The following is a 13058-nucleotide window of genomic DNA, read 5'->3' on the forward strand; positions in this document are numbered from 1 at the left end:
GTGTGTGTGTGTGTGTGTGTGTGTGCGCGCGCGCGTCTATGTGTGCATATGTGTGCGTGCTTCTCTGTGTCTGTGTGTCCCTGTGTATTACAGAGAAATAGAGGGATAGATATATGTTTATTTTAATTCATTCTGTATATGTCATAATTGGTAGAAGTTAATTAATTCTGGATAAGATCTTTTTTACGTCCCTTTGATCCTTGGCTGCTGCTGATTAATCCTAATTTTTATGAATGTGATTTATTTGGTTTCATTACACTTCGTTGATGTCAATAATTAGTATGGCGGTATCATTATCTCATTAAATGTATTTTAGTTTGCAGGGTGCCATATGTTGTTTCCCCCTCCTCTCTCTCTCCGTCTCTCCCTCTCTCTCTCTCTCTTACTCACTCTTTCTCTCTCTTTCCAAATAACTTTCTCCCTCTTTCTTTCTCTTATTCTCTCTTTCTCACTTTCTCTCTCTCACTCTCTCTTTCTCATATATTCTCTCTTTCTCTCACACTCGCTTTAAAAAAAGAACGAGTTTAAGTGCGGGTGTAGCAAGTGTCCCTATGCTTTGTAAGAGGGAAAGTAAGCTGACCCTGTTAGATAATATTTCGGAGAGGAGATTATGTAGTCAAGTGGATTAAGAAAGTGAAGGTAGTGTTACGAGGTTTAATAGGAATTGGAAATGTCGGAACGTTTTGGGGCCTCAAAATCGGTATCGGAAAAATTTGTTCCTATCTTCCGATACCAAAAACAATTCTTTAAATTGATTTTTTGTGTTTGTTTTTGTTTAAAACAAACTTTTCTAATACTACTTATAAAATCACACACACACACACACACACACACACACACACACACACACACACACACATATATATATGTTTAATGTATTTAAAAATTTTAAAGAATTGGAATTGGTAACTTTAATTGCATCGGAATCAGAAATTTAGAACAAAATCAGTAATTGTAGCGGAATCAGATAAATATTAGAATCGTCGCATCATTAGTAGCTATGCTAAAATGTATGCCAACAATAATGCACTTCAAACTTCAAAAGTGAAATTATCTGCAATAATCAGAGTAGCAAATCCAACTTTCCGTTAATGTAAAGGGTGGAACGATAAAATTGTCGCCCTAAAGAAAACAACACTACAGCTTTATTTTAAAACTTTTATTGAAAAAAATCACTTCAGGTAACTTTATTATGTAGTAGAGCTGATATCTATTCAATGTAGCCGCCTTCAGCCTCAATCACTGCCTCGATACTGGTTCGGACTGGGAGCATATCTTTTCCATAACTGCTAGCATGAGATCAGTGAATACTCAGTAGATAGGGGTGATCAAGTTGACTTTGGTGTTGTGGGAGGTCATGTTGGTGATGTTCTCGACGTATGACCAAACGAAGTAGTCCAGTAGGTTTAGGTCGAGGTAGGAGAGGGCAGTAGGATAAGGGTACAAAGCTGTAGCACTCCTTCTGAAGCAAAGTCTGGGTCTCTTTGGACTTGTGGGCCAGCGAGTTGTCCTTCTGCCACACCCAGGGTCAGCCAGCAGCTACCTGATTACACCAGGGAACTACCACACTCTTCAGCACATCCAGGTACACTTTGGCGTTGACTTTCAAGCTGACTTTGAAGATGTGAGGTGGCATGATGTGGCCCTCACTTGAAACCACACCAAAGACCATAACCGTGACTGGAAACTTCATTGAGCTGTGCCCTCAAGCGTTGAACTGTCCAAATTTTCATTTTGAGAGTGCTGGCAATGGTCCAGTTGTCAAAACTTGGATCGGTAGAGATCATAAGTTGTAGTGATCTCACTCATTGAACATTGGGTCGCTTTCAAACATGATAGAAGGCTCCTATCGCTTTTGGAATTTATACACAACTGGCCAACTAGTAGATGGTCTGTAACACAAGAAGAAACTGGTTTTCATAAAGCAGAAATGGAATCATGTCGTCTCTTCTAGTGCAACAATTTTATCGTTACACACTGTACTTTTGCTTGATGCCATTGTGCATTATTGTTAGCATTTCTGCAAACGACTTTATTGGACGATTCAATATTGGAAAAATTGAATAATCATCACTTTATTTAGATTTAATATAAAATTGGAATATTATTATAAAGGGAGGTAGTCTTAAATACCACCACGGTTATTATATTTTAGTTCCTTTTAAATTCTAATAATATGTATAGTTCCATTTTAAATTACAGATACAATGGTTTCATCAGAGTTAATATTTCAAAAATGTCTCTATTATATAAAAGGAACTTTGTATGTGTGTGTGCATGTTTGTTCTTTATAGGCTCAGAAACGGTTGGGCCGGTTTTTATGAAATTTCACACAAACGTACTTTATGTATTTAGATAGGTTTTATATCTGAATGCCTTTGATAAGTATCAAAAATCGATGATCAAAATAATCCGATGACTATAGTTAACACCTTATACAGCCTAACATCACAAGTACACTTGAGAAGTTTTATTACCACACAAGTAGAAAGGTCCGGTTACAAAATCAACAGTAGCTTCTTTGATATGTCAGAGAAGCGTTCAAAATAAATGTTTCTATTTAGAGCACAACTGAACCATAATACTTGACTTTTGCATTTTAAGCTTTAAATTCAAGCCATTATATATAAAAAAATAATTGTATAAAATAAACAGTAGGTTCTTTACAGTGCAGTGTAGACTATTATGTATTGTTAATTAAGTCACTGCGGGAGGAGGGGGGTCATGTTAAGCTTCCTCCCAGTGCACCATAATTGGCCACCAACTAGAGCAGGCAACTTATTGATTTGATTGAAAAATGGGCGATTTCATTGATTTCGATGACAATAAAGACATGGGAGAGTGAAACATTCGTAGATCATCATTCAATCCAGGCAACGTCGGATCTCCTTGCTAGTAATAATATATAGTTGCTTTTAGATGAGATTTTAAATTAACTGATACAATGTTAATATTTCAAGAATATGACAACTAAAGATATGGAATGAATGTAATATGACCGACTAGTTGTACTGGTTTATGAACCTATTAGTTGTATTCATTTATGGACCTATTAGTTGTTCTTATTCATGGACCTATTAGTTGTTCTTATTCATGGACCTATTAGTTGTATTTATTTATGGACCTATTAGTTGTACTTATTTATGGACCTATTAGTTGTACTTATTTATGAACCTATTAGTTGTTCTTATTTATGGGCCTATTAGTTGTTCTTATTTATGAACCTATTAGTTGTTTTTATTTATGGACCCATTAGTTGTACTTATTTATGGACCTATTAGTTGTTTTTATTTATGGACCTATTAGTTGTTTTTATTTATGGACCTATTAGTTGTTTTTATTAATGGACCTATAAGTTGTACTTATTTATGGACCTATTAGTTGTTTTTATTTATGGACCTATGAGTTCTTTTTATTTATGGACCGATTAGTTGTTTTTATTTATGAACCTATTAGTTGTTTTTATTAATGGACCTATTAGTTGTTCTTATTTATGCACCTATTAGTTGTTTTTATTTATGGACCTATTAGTTCTTTTTATTTATGGACCGATTAGTTGTTTTTATTTATGGACCTATTGTTCTTATTTATGCACCTATTAGTAGTTCTTATTTATGGATCTATAAGTTGTACTTATTTATGGACCTATTAGTTGTTTTTATTCATGGACCTATTAGTTGTACTTATTTATGGACCTATTAGTTGTACTTATTTATGGACCTATTAGTTGTACTTATTTATGGACCTATTAGTTGTACTTATTTATGGACCTATTAGTTGTACTTATTTATGGGCCTATTAGTTTTTACTTATTTATTAACCTATTAGTTGTATTTATTAATGGACCTAGTAGTTGTTTTTATTTATGAACCTATTAGTTGTTTTTATTTATGGACCTGTTAGTTGTTTTTATTTATGGACCTATTAGTTGTTCTTATTTATGGACTTATAAGTTGTTCTTATTTATGGACCTATTAGTTGTACTTATTTATTGACCTATTAGTTGTACTTATTTATAAGCCTATTAGTTGTTCTTATTTATGGACCTATTAGTTGTTCTTATTTATGGACTTATAAGTTGTTCTTATTTATGGACCTATTAGTTTTACTTATTTATTGACCCATTAGTTTTACTTATTTATTGACCCATTAGTTGTACTTATTTATGAGCCTATTTTTTGTACTTATTTTTTTTATTTATGGACCTGTTAGTTGTTTTTATTTATGGACCTATTAGTTGTTCTTATTTATGGACTTATAAGTTGTTCTTATTTATGGACCTATTAGGTACTTATTTATTGACCCATTAGTTGTACTTATTTATTGACCCATTAGTTGTACTTATTTATTGACCTATTAGTTGTACTTATTCATTGACCCATTAGTTGTACTTATTTATGGACCTATTGGTTTTACTTATTTATTGACCCATTAGTTGTACTTATTTATGAACCTATTAGTTGTACTTATTTATGGGCCTATTAGTTTTTAATTATTTATTAACCTATTAGTTGTACTTATTTATGAACCTATTAGTTTTACTTATTTATTGACCCATTAGTTGTACTTATTTATGAGCCTATTAGTTGTACTTATTTATGAACCTATTGGTTTTACTTATTTATTGACCCATTAGTTGTACTTATTTATTGACCTATTAGTTGTACTTATTAATGGACCTATTAGTTGTACTTATTTGTGGACCTATTAGTTGTACTTATTTATTGACCTATTAGTTGTACTTATTTATGAACCTTTTAGTTGTATTTATTTATGAATCTATTAGTTTTACTTATTTATTGACCTATTAGTTTTTAATTATTTATTAACCTATTAGTTGTACTTATTTATGAACCCATTAGTTTTACTTATTTATTGACCCATTAGTTGTACTTATTTATTGACCTATTAGTTTTACTTATTTATGGACCTATTAGTTGTACTTATTTATGGACCTATTAGTTGTACTTATTTATTGACCTATTAGTTGTACTTATTTATTGACCTATTAGTTGTACTTATTTATGGACCTATTAGTTTTACTTATTTATGAACCTATTAGTTGTACTTATTTATGGACCTATTAGTTGTACTTATTTATTGACGTACTTATTTTTGACCCATTAGTTGTACTTATTTATTGACCTATTAGTTGTATTATTTATTGACCCATTAGTTGTACTTATTTATTGACCTATTAGTTATACTTATTTATTGACCCATTAGTTGTACTTATTTATGGACCTATTAGTTTTACTTATTTATTGACCCATTAGTTGTACTTATTTATGGGCCTATTAGTTGTACTTATTTATGAACCTATTAGTTTTACTTATTTATTGACCCATTAGTTGTACTTATTTATGGGCCTATTAGTTGTACTTATTTATGAACCTATTAGTTTTACTTATTTATTGACCCATTAGTTGTACTTATTTATGGGCCTATTAGTTGTACTTATTTATGAACCTATTAGTTTTACTTATTTATTGACCCATTAGTTGTACTTATTTATGAACCTATTGTACTTATTTATTGACCCATTAGTTGTACTTATTTATGGACCTATTAGTTGTACATATTTATGGACCTATTAGTTGTACTTATTTATTGACCCATTAGTTGTACTTATTAATGGACCTATTAGTTGTACTTATTTACGAATCTATTTTTTTTACTTATTTATTGGCCCATTAGTGGTACTTATTTATGGGCCTATTAGTTTTTAATTATTTATTAACCTATTAGTTCTACTTATTTATGAACCTATTAGTTTTACTTATTTATTGACCCATTAGTTGTACTTATTTATGAGCCTATAAGTTTTACTTATTTATGGACCCATTAGTTGTACTTATTTATTGACCTATTAGTTGTACTTATTTATGAACCTATTAGTTGTACTTATTTATGAGACTATAAGTTTTACTTGTTTATTGAGCCATTAGTTGTACTTATTTATGGGCCTATTAGTTTTTAATTATTTATTAACCTATTAGTTGTACTTATTTATGAACCTATTAGTTTTAATTATTTATTGACCCATTAGTTGTACTTATTTATTGACCCATTAGTTGTACTTATTTATGGACCTATTAGTTTTACTTATTTATTGACCCATTAGTTGTACTTATTTATGGGCCTATTAGTTGTACTTATTTATGGACCTATTGGTTTTACTTATTTATTGACCAATTAGTTGTACTTATTTATGAGCCTATTAGTTGTACTTATTTATGAGCCTATTAGTTTTTAATTATTTATTAACCTATTAGTTGTACTTATTTATGAACCTATTAGTTTTACTTATTTATTGACCCATTAGTTGTACTTATTTATGAGCCTATTAGTTGTACTTATTTATGAACCTATTGGTTTTACTTATTTATTGACCCATTAGTTGTACTTATTTATTGAGCTATTAGTTGTACTTATTAATGGACCTATTAGTTGTACTTATTTGTGGACCTATTAGTTGTACTTATTTATTGACCTATTAGTTGTACTTATTTATGAACCTTTTAGTTGTATTTATTTATGAATCTATTAGTTTTACTTATTTATTGACCTATTAGTTTTTAATTATTTATTAACCTATTAGTTGTACTTATTTATGAACCCATTAGTTTTACTTATTTATTGACCCATTAGTTGTACTTATTTATTGACCTATTAGTTTTACTTATTTATGGACCTATTAGTTGTACTTATTTATGGACCTATTAGTTGTACTTATTTATTGACCTATTAGTTGTACTTATTTATTGACCTATTAGTTGTACTTATTTATGGACCTATTAGTTTTACTTATTTATGAACCTATTAGTTGTACTTATTTATGGACCTATTAGTTGTACTTATTTATTGACGTACTTATTTTTGACCCATTAGTTGTACTTATTTATTGACCTATTAGTTGTATTATTTATTGACCCATTAGTTATACTTATTTATTGACCCATTAGTTGTACTTATTTATGGACCTATTAGTTTTACTTATTTATTGACCCATTAGTTGTACTTATTTATGGGCCTATTAGTTGTACTTATTTATGAACCTATTAGTTTTACTTATTTATTGACCCATTAGTTGTACTTATTTATGGGCCTATTAGTTGTACTTATTTATGAACCTATTAGTTTTAATTATTTATTGACCCATTAGTTGTACTTATTTATGGGCCTATTAGTTGTACTTATTTATGAACCTATTAGTTTTACTTATTTATTGACCCATTAGTTGTACTTATTTATGAACCTATTGTACTTATTTATTGACCCATTAGTTGTACTTATTTATGGACCTATTAGTTGTACATATTTATGGACCTATTAGTTGTACTTATTTATTGACCCATTAGTTGTACTTATTAATGGACCTATTAGTTGTACTTATTTACGAATCTATTTTTTTTACTTATTTATTGGCCCATTAGTGGTACTTATTTATGGGCCTATTAGTTTTTAATTATTTATTAACCTATTAGTTCTACTTATTTATGAACCTATTAGTTTTACTTATTTATTGACCCATTAGTTGTACTTATTTATGAGCCTATAAGTTTTACTTATTTATGGACCCATTAGTTGTACTTATTTATTGACCTATTAGTTGTACTTATTTATGAACCTATTAGTTGTACTTATTTATGAGACTATAAGTTTTACTTGTTTATTGAGCCATTAGTTGTACTTATTTATGGGCCTATTAGTTTTTAATTATTTATTAACCTATTAGTTGTACTTATTTATGAACCTATTAGTTTTAATTATTTATTGACCCATTAGTTGTACTTATTTATTGACCCATTAGTTGTACTTATTTATGGACCTATTAGTTTTACTTATTTATTGACCCATTAGTTGTACTTATTTATGGGCCTATTAGTTGTACTTATTTATGGACCTATTGGTTTTACTTATTTATTGACCCATTAGTTGTACTTATTTATGAGCCTATTAGTTGTACTTATTTATGAGCCTATTAGTTTTTAATTATTTATTAACCTATTAGTTGTACTTATTTATGAACCTATTAGTTTTACTTATTTATTGACCCATTAGTTGTACTTATTTATGAGCCTATTAGTTGTACTTATTTATGAACCTATTAGTTTTACTTATTTATTGACCCATTTGTTGTACTTATTTATTGACCTATTAGTTGTACTTATTTATGGACCTATTAGTTGTACTTGTTTATGGACCTATTAGTTGTACTTATTTATTGACCTATTAGTTGTACTTATTTATGAACCTTTTAGTTGTATTTATTTATGAATCTATTAGTTTTACTTATTTATTGACCTATTAGTTGTACTTATTTATTGACCTTTTAGTTGTACTTATTTATGGTTCTATTAGTTTTACTTATTTATGGACCTATTAGTTGTACTTATTTATTGACCTATTAGTTGTACTTATTTATGAACCTATTAGTTTTACTTATTTATTGACCCATTTGTTGTACTTATTTATTGACCTATCAGTTGTACTTATTTATGTACCTATTAGTTGTACTTATTTATGGACGTATTAGTTGTACTTATTTATTGACCTATTAGTTGTACTTATTTATGAACCTTTTAGTTGTATTTATTTATGAATCTATTAGTTGTACTTATTTATTGACCTATTAGTTGTACTTATTTATTGACCTTTTAGTTGTACTTATTTATGGTCTTATTAGTTTTTAATTATTTATTAACCTATTAGTTGTACTTATTTATGAACCTATTAGTTTTACTTATTTTTTGACCTATTAGTTTTACTTATTTATTGACCCATTAGTTGTACTTATTTATTCACCTATTATTTGTAATTATTTATGGACCTATTAGTTTTACTTATTTATGGACCTATTAGTTGTACTTATTTATGGACCTATTAGTTGTACGTATTTATTGACCTATTAGTTGTACTTATTTATTGACCCATTAGTTGTACTTATGTATTGACCTATTAGTTGTACTTATTTATGGACCTATTAGTTGTACTTTTTTATTGACCTATTAGTTGTACTTATTTATGGACCTATTAGTTGTACTTATTCATGGACCTATTAGTTGTACTTATTTATGGACCGATTAGTTGTACTTGCTTATGGACCATTTAGATTTATATGTCACCGGGTATCCTTTAAATTCACATTTAAAGTGTGTAATCTTGGGAGCATGTTAGATACATCCAGCTTTGCATGCTCTCTGCATAGACAAACTCTGGTTGTGTAGAAGGAGATTTTTTGGAAAATCAGACTATTGAACATCTAAGAAAAAGACACTTGGAAAAGGAGGTTTTCACCTCGAAATATTAGAAAATCTTTGATATCATATAACACCATATTGATTGACGATGAAAACAAAAAACGTAAGTAGAAAATAAAAGGAAAATATTAAACTACATATTTTCTCTATGTCTATTTTTTATGTCTCATTTTTCAGCCTGCCTTTCTTTCTCTTCATCATTTAGCCCTAACTTTACATTGAATTGTCACAGCCTTCTAAACCTCAAATGTATATATACATTGTGCACAGTGTTTTCAGCTGCAATATCTGCTTATTCTTAGGAGATATAAAAGAAAATAAGGCCAACACATGGGAATCGCCAGTCAAAGAACATCCTGCTCATCGACTGCATGAAGAGATGCAGGCATCTTTGAGGACGATCGTAGTAATTGTGGTGGCCATGTACGCCTCTTATGAATGAGCAAGCAAAGAAACTAATCATGGGTCATCTGTAATGTTGCCGTTATATATAAGACAAGAGAAAAGAAATAAATGAAAATCCGGGTCAGCATTTCTTTTTGAACGAAAGTTTTTATCAATGTTATTTTCCCGTCTCGACGACACTTAAAGTCTATCATTTCCACATGTCCATTTTAGCCTAACACGCATTTCATTTTCTTCCAACTGCATGATGGGCCTAATTGGCCCATTCTCATCTTCGACTTTACGCGTTCATTGTCTTCGACATTCAAAATGATATCGATCTCGTGAAAATCTGTCGCCTCTGTCGAAAGTTTTAGGCAGAGGTACATGATGATTGCAACGTCTTGTCAGACGAGTGCCACTCCCTCAGACATTTAAAATCCATGAGCCTAAATGCCTGAGGGAGTATCTATACAAAGATGATGTTACAGAGTCTTAGCTTTGTACGACAGCTAAGTCTCTCTCTCTCGGTTCAAAATGTTGAGATCCAGCAACAAGCAAGAGCAAGATAGCCAGCAACAAATTAAACTGCAGACCAGCTTAATGCGGGTACTGGTCTCCCGCTTTGTTTTTTTAAATCAGAGATTTGCTTCTCCTAGAAAGGTTGCCTTCACCACGGCTTACGGGAGCCCTCTCCACCCCAATACACACACACACACACACACACACACACACACACACACACACACACACACACACACAAATATACACTGTGCTAGTTGGCCGTTGACCCAGAAAAAGAGTTCATTCGCCCTTTGCAGAGGTACATACATACATATATACATACATACATACATACATTTAAACAGACAGATGAGATTCATATTATAGATTATAGGGAGGTGTCGACGTCCTTCTACATACAGCACCTGGTATTCCTAAATGATCATCTATCTGTTACTGATCAGGGTGAACGTCGCTTAACTTTGGTGATTTAATGAGAACCGGTGTGTCAATGTGATTATGTTGTACGGTGCTCTTTTCAGAGTCGGGGGAATTAATTTTCTCGACATTAAAAAACCTACCTTGTGTGTATCTTCTCCCTTGCAGGAACATAAAAAGGATAGACAGAACAACAAAAAAGATTTGATTATAGTATAGATCAGTGTTTCTCAACAGAAAGCCCGTGGCTCCTAAAGCAGGGGACACAGGCTTTAGATTAGGCAGCCATAAAAGGATGCTGGAAAAATACAATTTAAAATGAACAGAGACCCTTTCAACACTGAAACTGAACCTACTGAAGATGAAGCAGAAGAGCTGGCAGCGTTCAAGGTTTCCAAAGCAGTGAAACTGGCCATTATTAACAAAGAAGACCTCTCCGGCTTCTGGTTGTCTATTTGGGATGCATGTCCTCGAATCAGCAAGAAAGCATCCATAATGCTTATACAATTCGCTACAACATACCTTTGTAAATGTGTATTTTTTCATCTGGCGACTATTAAAACGAAATCCAGAAATGGTCTTGATGTTAGGAACAATATTCGCCTTGCTGTGTCCAAGATGGAGCCAGACATAAGAGGCTTCGTCACACAAGCTCAATAACAAGTGTGTCATTTTCAGCAAAATATTCACTTTGGTTTATAATTTTAGAATAACTAAATAAACAACTTAGAACAAAAGGTGGCACAGCCTCCTCATCAGTAAAGTTACTGATGAGGGGGAGGCCGTGCCACTTTTACAGTCTGTCAGTTGAAGAATAAAATAAGATACAGTTGACTTTGTAGAATCACAGGTAGATGAGGTGCCCATTAAAGATTTCACCTTTTGATGATTTTCTTTTTTGACTGGTATGCATGCGCACCACCTGGGAAATAAATATATAATCGAAGGCAGGTGACGACCATTGAAAAAAATATAGACATGCAAAGGCAGGTTCATACTTAATGATAATTGAAGACGTTTTCTCGTTTTGGTTGAAGTGCATGGAACCACGAGTGTTAAGATACTCGATAAGGGGGCCACGGCTCATCAAAGGTTGAGAAACATAATATAGATCATTCTTTTTATTGCTTTTTTTTGTTGTTATTTATTTCTGTCATCATTTTATTACTTACATTATTATATGTGCTGTTTTCACTATTATTTGTGCTGTTTTCATTATTATTTGTGCTGTTTTCATTATTATTTGTGCTGTTTTCATTCTGTAATTGATTATTCCTATTCATTAACGTCATTCTCAGATTTAATTAGAAAGAAATGCCAAACGAATTTCTAATTCCTATTTTATGTTTGATCCTATGATATCAATTCAATCAGTTAATCAGCAAAATTAACAATAATTCGCCAAAGAACCAGTGAAGATGCTGGGTGACTATTACCTACTAAGCAGACCTAGTATAGAATTTAACATATATATAATGCTCCTTATCTTGGGTTGAGCATATTAGGAAATGATATACAAACTGCCGTTAGCGTATTAAGCGATGCTTTTTGTGTAAACAAATTGAGCTTAGGCGTTTGGACAATGTCAAAACATTGTTAATTCATTGCCCAGCATAGCAGCAGCCAAATAGCATAACGATTAGAAATGTCAAATATTGTTTGGACGGTTGAGTTTCAATTATGGCATGAGGTAGTTGTGTGCTGCACTAATGAGCTATAATACGGCGAAGCAGTAATGTATGCTTATGATTCTAGAATAGTGATTTCAAGATTATGAGTGTTTTTCGAAGCATGAAAACGATGTTGTTGTTTTTTATTGTATTTAATGTTTTATTTTTTATATTTCAAGCGGCCCTCCACTCTTGTTCACTAGAAGTTATTGATACGTTTTTGTGAATAAGAGCAGAGGATCACTTGAAATAAGAAAAATAAAATATAAATACAAAATAAAAACAACATCGTTTTCATGCTTAAAAAAATCTTGTAACCTTAAAATCACTATATATATATATATATATATATATATATATATATATATATATATATATATATATACTAGCATGGATGCCCGGCGTTGCCCGGGTATTTGGAGGTGTATGTTTTTTTGGCTCAAATCCAGTTATTCAGTTAGATCCATGTCCAAGTAACCTATATCAAAAATTTGAACTATTTAGACCCGAAATTGTTGGAGGAGTTTGGTAGAGTTCTCAAAGGTCAGATCGTTGAACTTTGACCCCTTAATCGTCAAATTTCTGGCCGAAAACGGATCACATCGATTTTCCCAAATGTCAGTACCCTGTATATCAAATTTCGAGTCTGTCGACTAAAAATTGACAGTTATTGCGTAGGGAAATGTACACACACAGACACACAGACAGACAGATACACAGACACGTTCACTTTTATAGATATACTAGCATTGGTGTCCGGCGTTGCCCGGGTATTTGGAGGTGTATGTTGAGCAAAAAA

The sequence above is a fragment of the Euprymna scolopes genome, chromosome 10 (assembly GCF_053919585.1).
Source record: "Euprymna scolopes isolate OS-2025 chromosome 10, ASM5391958v1, whole genome shotgun sequence".
Taxonomy (NCBI): Eukaryota; Metazoa; Mollusca; class Cephalopoda; order Sepiida; family Sepiolidae; genus Euprymna; species Euprymna scolopes.